Here is a 10,786-nt window from a genome sequence, read left to right on the forward strand (position 1 = left end):
TAGGGAATTACGTCTTTGAATACTAAAACAGAAAACAGAGAAATGGAACAGTTATCAGGATGATGATTTTAAACATTTGCTGAATGAAGGAAGAAGCAAGGTCCACAAAAGGACACTGAGCAGGTGGCTGGCATCATCCTGGTTTTTGAAAGAGGCAAATGATTACAGATTTATAACCATTAATCATATCTACTGACACAGTTGTTTGGAGATGAGATGAACAGCTATATTGGCCAAAAGTAAACATGGCATCCCCATGGAAACTGTTTCATACTAAGCCAGGTTTTAAATCATAATTTGTGGAACAAACCACAATTGGCAGAACTTGTATAAGAAGTCATGGTTTATAAGCCATGAGGGCTGAATTTAACCAAACCTGCTAAACTGAGCGAACCATATCATAATCTAGTGTGCTGTCTTAACTCAGTGATGCAAGAGAAGCAACGTATCTAACAATCTAACCTCATTCCCCAATATCCACTTCAATGGACTGTTACCTCATGAGTAGCACTAAGTTTGTAAAAGATAATCGGAGACAGCCTTGTATATATGTAATATATAACCTTAGGGCTTAGGTACTTCAAAATACAGAATGGTACATACAGACATTTTTTGAAGATTGAGACATTGGACACAACAAAATTATCTGGAATCACCATTGTACTTGAATACAAAAGTGATTGTAAGCCTGATTGCATCAGAAACATAGAAATTATATTATTTGTAGAAAGATATATTCTGAATGTGTTGCAGATGGGATTTTGTTTTGTTTTTTTTAAATCCTGCAATTTGAGGGAATAGTATGAGTAGCACTCAAATGGAGCCTGAGTTTGGGGGGATGGGGGGATAAATAAATAAAACAAACAAACAAATAAACAAACAGATAAATAAATAAATAAATCAGTTAGTTAGTCAGTCAGTCAGTCAGTCAGTCCAAACATTTATTATTTAATTATTATTTGTTAGATTTCTCTCATCTTTTTACCAACAATTTAAGGCAGCTTATATGTCATCTCCATTCACTTTATCCATAACAGCAATTTATGAGGTAAGTTGAGCTGAAAGAGAAAGAGAAGAGGAAGAGAGTATGACTAGTCAAAGTTGCCCGCTGAGCTTCCATGGTTGGGGGTGAGCTTAAACTGGCTTTCTCCAGATGAAGTTTAAGATTTTATGTATTACACACTGGGCTCTTCCTATCCTTAAATAGGACATCCTGGCATGCTTATGATTGGAATGTTAGACTTGAGCTATACGATAGCAATAGCAATAGCACTTAGACTTATATACCGCTTACAGTGCTTTACAGCCCTCTTGAAGTGGTTTACAGAGTCAGCATATTTCCCCCAACAATCTGGGTCCTCATTTTACTGACCTTGGAAGGATGGAAGGCTGAGTCAACCTTCAGCCAGTGAGACCTGATCTGCCAAACTACTGGCAGCCAGTGATCAGCAGAAGTAGTACTGCAGTACTGCATTCTAACCACTGCGCCACTGTGGCTCTTAGGATGTACACTTGACTCATCAAGTGAGGCCAGCTACTAAAAAGCCATTCCAAGATTACTGTAATTTGGCCTGTGGTTATTTTTAAAAAAAAGATATAATAGAGCCTTGGTGGCGCAGCAGACTAAAGCGCTGTTAAGTAACACCAGCTGCCTGCAATTACTGCAAGTTCAAATCTCACCAGGCTCAAGGTTGACTCAGCCTTCCATCCTTTCAAGGTAGCTAAAATGAGGACCCGGATTGTGGGGGCAATAAACTGACTTTATATAAAAAAGAACACCGCTTAGGGGGGGGCCGAAAGCCCTACTAAGTAGGTATATACAAAAGTATGAAGGCTATTGCTTAACGCATTGTAAGTCGCCCTGAATCTCCGGAGAAGGGCGGCATATAAATCGAACCAATCAATCAATCAATCAATCAATCAATCAATCAATAATGGATGTTGAGACAACCTTTTTAATACATGCAAATTGTTATGGTAATCTGTTGATGTTTTTTCTTTTGGCCTAAAGTTACAATCAACAACACTTTCCAAACCAGACATATAAGTTCATATCTAACCCACCTCATGGAGACACCTCACCTACTTGAGGTGATGGTGCACTTCCGCCAGGGCTTTGCCTTAGTGAGGCAACCAGATCCACCTCTGCAAAGCATCAAGGACCAGCTGGACTGGGACCTTTATTGGCATGAAGTGAAATGACAAGATTACTCTACTCTGACATTTGGAAGCAGGCTGCTTTTCACAGGGCAGCTTGAAAAGGATACTTTGAAAGAGCTTCATCTCAAGCCAAACTCTCTTTCCACACCTGTATCAATCTCAATCCAGAAATGAGGAACAGATTATTGTATTGTAATACAACAGAGATAATACAAAAATGGCACCATGTACAAATAAAGACCATTCAAAGAGATAAATCAGTATACTGCACTGTAAAGTATGCAGAGACATTTATAATGACATGGAAAATAGTATGATGCAATTTACACAACATAAAACAGGCCAATAAGAGAATGTTTCAATAACAACGATGGGCAAATCAATTTATTTTATTTTATTTTATTTTATTTTATTTTATTTTATTTTATTTTATTTTATTTTATTTTATTTTATTTTATTTTATTCAATTTATATCCCGCCCTTCTCCAAGTGGACTCAGGGCGGTGCACAGCCAGAACTAAAACACATATCAATACAAAATTTAAAATTATTAAAAGAATTAAATAACTGTGGCCCAAAAATTTAAAACATTGAAAACTAAAACCGCTTTGACAATTTAAAAAGCTAAAAAACTAAAAAAAAAAAAAAGGGGGGGGGTTCATGCCAGCCCTGCTTGATGGAAAAGAAAAGTTTTTAGGGCTAATTTAATACTACCTATGCAGGTAGTTTAATCAGATACAAGCTGATGTACTCCCCATTTTACAGCTACCCTTGACCAGGTCAATGACCTTCTTAGCAAAAAGTTGTATGTGAGATGAAAAAGTGGGAAACAATGAAATCAGGGAAATGTTTATGTTCATAAATCCCCTCTCTCTTTCCCCTCCATCCTTCTCAGAGAGACTTGTACTGCCAGGATGAAAAAGAATACAACACTGAAGGATAATTTAATATTTCTGATTTTATTCTGTGTCAAGGCAATGCAGAGCACTCTAGGATCTTTCCATACTTTTAATGGCTGCTGAACACTGAGCAGATGTTTATATCACTCTTTCCCACAATGACACCTGGCTTTTTCCTGAACAGTTACAGTCAATTTAGAAGCTAGTAATGTGCACAAGAGTCCAAATTGTCCCTTGCCATGTGCATTATCTTGCACTTATCAGCAGTGAATTTCTTTACCATTATGCAGCCTTTTTGTTCTTTCATCACTGAAGTTGAGAATAATTGTTGCTACTTGATTATCCTACATAATTATGTGTTGTCCACACATTTCACACCTCCCCACTCAACTCTCCCAAGGGTTGCCCGTCTGTCATCCAATTTAATAAGTTTTCAGCTCCAAACTACAACTTTTTTTAAAAAAAGTCATTATTTTTTCCCAAATTAATTCTTTTTCCTCCCTTGTTATGCAGTAGCCTGTATATTGTTGTTGTCGTCATTTTATTCTGCAGGGTTTTTTTAAAGTGTTTTGGGATTTTTATTTAGGCATTTTTTTTTCTGATTACTTGTTTTCAGTTGCTACTTATTTACTGAAGTACTATATCGATCAATTCTTGAACATTTTAGACAGTAAACATTGTATTGTGTTGGCCACCTGTAAATTATTTCAGTTCCCTAGATCAATATAATTATCGGATGCAATAGAAAACCAGGTTTCAGTAGTTTTAAAATTCAATGGGTGAACAGGGTCATCTAACATCAGATGTAAGTCTAGGAGCCCAAGAGATGTGAAATTTCTTTTCTCTGAATATATATGTATACATATGTGTGTGTGTGTGTGTGTGTGTGTGTGTGTGTGTGTGTGTGTGTGTGTATCATTATATATATATAACATAAATAAATGTAAATATATAACATATATCTAATATAGCAGTGATTAGGTGGGAAATAGACTTTCTTTAGAGCAACTTACTGAAGGCCACGTGTAAGCACTGGGCATGACAAGAGCTCAGAATGGGATGGCCATTCCACTCCATTGCATAGCATACTAAGACTATTCACAGCCTCCCCTTTCTTCAGCTTCTGGGAGGGATTTTCATCTCTGTTGTGGCACTTCAAGTGAAAAGGCAAAAGGCTACTATAAAGTGCCATAATGGACATGGAGATGCCTTACCAAGCTGGAGAAACTTTTCTTGCTCCAAATTTTGAAAAGAAAGACTTTTTCAGCACTAACTAACACATTTGTATTCCCAGTTGGCAAATGTTTCTAGAGAGAAGAACTGCTCAGATACGGGAGACCAAGGCAGAGGTTGAAATGGGACTGCAGGTATTCCTCAACATACCACCAGAATTCCCTTTGTTAAGCAAGGCAGTTGATAGTGGCAGTTGGCAGTGAGTTGTGTTTGATTTTATGAACTTTTTGCCAGAGTTGTTAAAGAAACCATGGCAGTTATTAAGCAAACTATGCAGTCATTAAATGAATCCAGCTTCGCCCATTGATTTTGCTTGTCAAAAACTAGCTAGGAAGGCTGCAAATGGTGATCACATGACCCTGGGATGCTGCAACCATCATAAATGCATGCCAGTTGACAAGTGCAGTGCAGCAATTTTGATCATGTGACCATGGGAATACTGCTTTAGTTGTAAGTGTGAGGACCAGTTGTAAGTCACTTTTTTCACTGCTGTTTCTTCTAACAGTTGCTAAATGAATGGCTCTAAAACAAGGAGTACCTGTATTTCTTGCCCATGAACCAGAGGTTCTTCCTGTTTGGCAGAGGGAATTGTAGACTGTCGTGCAAAAGGAGAAACCAGCAACAGATGTTTGTCCAAAGGGGGATGTAATTTCATCCAAAGACGGTTATGGCGTCACTGTTACAGGCATGTTGAAAGGCCATTGCTTTGTGGGTGAGAAAGGCTAACACACAACTGAACTGGTAATGACTGAGATAACACAGATTTCCTTTAGGACAAGGATATGAATTTGTTATGATAGATTAATTTGGCGAATATATAGCTGTCTTCTGGCAAAATTATCAAGATATTTATTTAAAGAAAGAGCCAAAATATTTTTTAAAAGTTTTATAATGGGAAAAGAGGGTTGAGCAATGAACTCTGCCAGGTTGATTTTAAGGAAGTCCCAACTTCCTTAAAAGAGGATGCCACAAGGAACAGTGGCAATTCTAGTGGTCTCTAGTATGTCCATGACAATCCACATATTGCAGTAGGACTTCTCCAGGGCTATTTGATCACTATGGATCTCTTCCTGGGAACTACTTGATCAACTCCAGGCTTATTCTTTGCTTCTTCTATTGATACTGCGGGAAATATTAAAGAGATTTATGGGGTTGAGTATATGCTGCAAAGCATTTTTATTTAAAATGACTTTTAATGACCTAAGATCGCAATGACCTGAGAACTACCCTGTTTCCCCCAAAATAAGACATCCCCTGATAATAAGCCCAATCGGGCTTTTGAGTGCATGGCAATAAGACCAATCACTTATTTCAGAGTTCAAAAAAATATAAGATAAAAATATCTTATTTTCAGGGAAACACGGTATATGAAATTACTCCAAGCTTTATCTGAAACTTCATATTTTTATTGCTTGCAAATAAAAAAATATGGATAAATAATACATACATAGACACACATACATAGTTAAAAACACTCTCTGAAGTATTTGAACTATTAGTAGTTTTCTCACTACAGAGCTTCATGAGAAGATTCAAATTTTCTACCTCATGGCCAAAGGGCTGAACCTTATAGAAGATTAAGGACTGGCTTATCCAAAAGCAATTCAGCAACCCATCAACTTGCAAAACCAGTATAGTAGACAAGCACACTCATTTGTTAGTGGAAATAGGCTGGTGCGTAAAACAGATTATAACCCAAGGCTGAATATAATCAGGATGAATATATACCAATAAAACATTTTCTCTGTGCTTCACAAAACCCTCATAGTAGCTGGTTTAGAACCACTACAAAAACAACTAAGACAATACTTCCCATACAGTTTGGGATTGTAATACACCACATTAATGCAGGAAGTGTGCATAGAGAATCAGTATTTTACAAACCAGTGAATGAATGACAGAAGTCCTAATGATCACAGTTATTGGCAGGGAAGTGTTGTGTATCTGCACCAACTACCAGATAGGTTTCACTGCCATGTTTATTGTAGCAGTTGGATCCTTCATCTTGCTTTCATGCTGCAGTTTTAACTGGTTCCTAGGTGTCTCGTTCATACCATGCTATTTCGAATAGTGAACTTAGATGGCTTCTGCTACTAGGAGTGTAGCCAATATAATTCCACTGAGAAACATTGTAGGAGATTTCATCATGCTTGAGAAATCCCTGAGTTTCTATAAGTACACATAAAAAAGACTGCATTTTATAACTCCCCCTGCCAAATTACTCCAATTATGATGCCTGTGAATCATTTTAAATGGAAAAGCTATGCCTGTGAGTATCAGTGAAATAGCCCATGACTGAAGGGGACAAGTAGCTGGTCAAAGGGGTACTCCTAATAACCAATAAGGTTACCCTATAAAATTTTGTTACAAGACCATATATATACATATAAAATAAATCTCAGATTTCTCAAGAAATCGGTTTTTTAAAAATTCCACCTCCCATTTTTATCTCCTGACTTTGCTTTGAACTCCTTCTGAATCCACCATGAATGTAATGGGAGAATGTGAAATAAAGTCCTGGATGGCATAAGATATCAATATCAATGTTGACTTCCCCTTTATATTGTCAGTCAGTCATTAACACTGGGTGAGGATGCCCTTTAATTTGTTGCACTTTCCAGGAATTTGCTGAAAATGTATTTGTTCACCGGGGCTTTTAATTGAATCCGTGCTGCTATGTATTTTGTTGTCTGCTGTTCTGGTTGTTCTTGGTTTTAGGATATTGTAATGTTCTGACTTTATGATCTAAAATGCTATTTCATGGGTTGATAGTTTTAATCCAACTTTGTACATGCAAAGTATAATTAAAGTTGGTTAATAATGGAAGGAAGGAAGGAAGGAAGGAAGGAAGGAAGGAAGGAAGGAAGGAAGGAAGGAAGGAAGGAAGGAAGGCTTTGTCTTTCACTGCATTCTTAAACATTTAATTTCTTTGCAAGTCCAGATCGCTTTAGAGTTTCAGTACAATGTCCCCAAAACTACTTCAGATATTTCCTATTTGCATTGTTTTACCAAAAGCATATCTTACTACTGATATAGAAAATCTTTTGAGAGTTTATTCTTTTTTTCTTTCAGAAAAAGCTATGGAACAAATAGTTACTCCCACTGTCATAATGTAATTTTAGTTTATTTTTATAATGCTGTTTAAAGTAAATGGCTCCTCTTTTTCCTTTCATTTTAATGCAGGTTAATATGATTTGTGAGAAACAACTGAGCTTGTTCACAGTCCATTTACCAGTGACAAGTCAGATTACTCCCATAGTATGAGACAGTTGTTAACATCCGTTAGAAGTATAGAGTTGCATCAATGCTGTCTTATTGTCTTGTGGTGTGATCTATTTAAGTAGTACCTGTGACTATAAAAAAGAGCCACAGAGAAACACTGAATAGAGAAGAAAACAGATAAACGATATATGCTTAATCCAATTGAGTTTCACTTTAAAAAGTTATTTCACACTTGACTAGTTGTTTCAGAAAATACAGTGCCGTGTACATGCTGATCAGTTTAGCAGGATTTGAGGCAAGTCATTGCCATATCATGTTGCAGGAGTTGGCAAAATATGGGTCAGCTACAGGCCCTACAATGCCTTTCTGCAGTCTCCAGAATCTTTTTTCTTCTTTCTATCATTTAGCAACAAATTTTGTGGTCAAGATTCAGAAGCAGCAGTATATTAAAAGGCTAAAATAAGAGTTTGTTTGTTATATGTGATAAAGCATGATCCTTTTTTGTTGTGCAATTGAGGGATTCGTTTTCAATTTTGTAGTGATTTATTTTCATTGTTGGATTAACTTTTTCCTGGCCCCACCCTATTTTCTATCCTGATCCCACACCATGACAAACTGGAATTCTTAACCCAGAAGAAGATGCCCAGTTATGTTATAAAATAAAAATAAAATAAATAAATAAATCTTTTTAAAAATCAGCAAACCATTGGTGAAGTTTTAATTTTGTGTAATCTGAACATCATGCAGAAATCAAGAAAGAGATGGTAGCAAATCAAATCTAGTTTGCAATTGTATCTTCATCTATTGCTATCACATAAATGAGACTTTGTTCTTCAAAGCAAGATTGTCTAACAGTATTTTTTTTTACATCCTCTCCTGTTATCCCAAAATTATGGAGCAGAATATGTTCTACTCATAGATGACATTGGACCGGTGTTTTATTTTTAAGATAATTTCAATATCATAAGGAAGCAGAACTCTATTCACTGGTGATTCTTCTCCCTCTAACCAAAGTACCATTATTGAATAAATACAATGTATTTATTTAGTACACTTATTACATACCTTTCTTCTAATTCACAGCAATGGCACATACAGATAACCTCTTCATTTAAGTATGGATAACAGGCTGAAAAAATCCAGATATCCACAATTGGGAAATTTTAAGATGTGTATACTTCAACTCCCAGAATTCCCCAAGCAATTCAGAGGGCTGAAGTCCACAAACCTAGAGAAATACTGCAGAAATTTTGTCGGTATCTCTTTGCTGCCATCCCTTGATCATTTGGGGTTTTGCAACTGAGATCTGATAGCCATAAGCTTTCAGAAAGTGTAAAACAAACTGAATATATATCCATATGTATTCTCATTTAAGAAAATAAAAAGCACAGAAAAGGAGTAAGAAACCAAAAGACTAAAAAAAGAAAGCAAATTTATGTCAATTTAAAGTACACCAACACCATACCTACAATTCTCCATAATTTTCCAGTCCGTCTAGCTCTATCTATCTACAACTTTTACCTCACACAAATGCCTGGGTATCTTTAGAAAGAGACTTAGGAAGCATGCACAAAGCTTGCCTGAGGTAACACAATCAGTAGATCTGAGGCCATTATAGATAAGAACTTGTTATGATAAATTTGAATAACGTGTGGTACAATGAGAATGAGTGATTCATTTTCCAAGAGCGGTGCTATTCCTTTGAAAGAGATGCTTTAGAACAAGCAAGAATGAAAAGAAAATGCCTCTTACTCAATAGCCTTTTCTTGGGCTACTATGCCTGCTTTGAATCAGTTCCTGACAGTGCGTACCTTTTAATAAAATTTGTTTGAAAATGTGCTACCAGTCTCCTCCTATTTTGCCACTATAGACCAACACAGGTCTCCTGCTACAATTCATATTTCACTTCACATTGTTGATGTTTCATCTTTGTACCATTCCTGAACTATCTATGGCTTTTCCTTATATGTAGTTGCATAATATGCTGTCCTTCAGTCCCACAGCAGAAGAAAAACATTGCCCTGATTAACACAAAAACTAGGCCTGTGACTGCATCATCTAGGCCAAGTTAATGGTGGATTCCCCTGGCTTCATTTCGTTTCCATCCCCTTGTGGTGAGAAAGATAACTCCTAATTGCCTTCCTTGATGCACAGTGGACTAATGTAGATGGTTTTTAGGGGATGGAAGCACCCACCTATATATTCATGTTTGAATATGAGCATACTACTAGTAGATTACTGGAGGAATGGAAGAGGGAGTATAATAAAGTAACAGGAAGGTATTCTGGCACAATTGAGAGTACTGTACTTCCTTCCTCTTTACTCCACGCAACCCTCCATATCAGGGGTGGGTTCTACTTACCTTTAATATTGGTTCATAACGGGAGCTCATGTGTGCTTCTGCGCATGCATAGAAGCTTCTGCGCATGCGCAGATCATCCATGATGATGTCCAGGTGAGTGGGCAGAGCCTCCCACCGCTTTTACTACCAGTTTGCAAGAACCGGACTGAACCTGAGCAACCCACCACTGCTCCATCTATCTTTGTTCTATCAGTCAGGTCATTTCTGAATATAACTCTAGCACTCTTATATAGTACCAGTAGACAGGTTTTCTAAACATGGATCTAGCACTCTTGAAAATTGCTTACGCTGGAAAATTGGTTACTTTGAACTAAAGGAGGCATATACAGGTGGAGATCTTATCTTCTGCAGGATTCCCAATTTTGAGTATAGTTCATCTAATAATATCTCAAATCTTTAATGGAATATTGAAGATTTGAGGGGTTTTCTATTGGAATCGCTTTTCTTCCCCATTTCTGTGCACTCTGCATATCTGTTATGAACACACAAAATAGTCTTAGAGTGATTAGATGAGAAGTAAACCTTCATCTTTCTATCAGGAAGCAAAAAACATTCTTGCTTCTCACACTCAATATTGTGCAGGAAGGGAAAATCTATAGAAGTATCATGGCTAAAACAAAGAAAGAAAAAAGACTTTTGTTTATGAAACAACCAGGAATAAAATATTTGGTAAATACTTTGTTCAGTTAAATAAACTTTTAGATTTTCAGTCATCTCTGACAACATTGTTTTACCAAAAATATTACTTGGAACAAAAAAGTGACGCACACTTAATAATATCTCTCTGTGTTGCCAATGTCAAGCTTGCAACTCAAGAAAAAATATATATCATGCGTTATTTATCTATGCAGGGAAAAGTTATTGTATACCCAATATCTCAAAGACAAAGGCATTGCTCTCTGGCAGGAAT

The sequence above is a fragment of the Pantherophis guttatus genome, chromosome 3, assembly GCF_059756535.1.
Source record: "Pantherophis guttatus breed Tessera chromosome 3, ASM5975653v1, whole genome shotgun sequence".
Taxonomy (NCBI): domain Eukaryota; kingdom Metazoa; phylum Chordata; class Lepidosauria; order Squamata; family Colubridae; genus Pantherophis; species Pantherophis guttatus.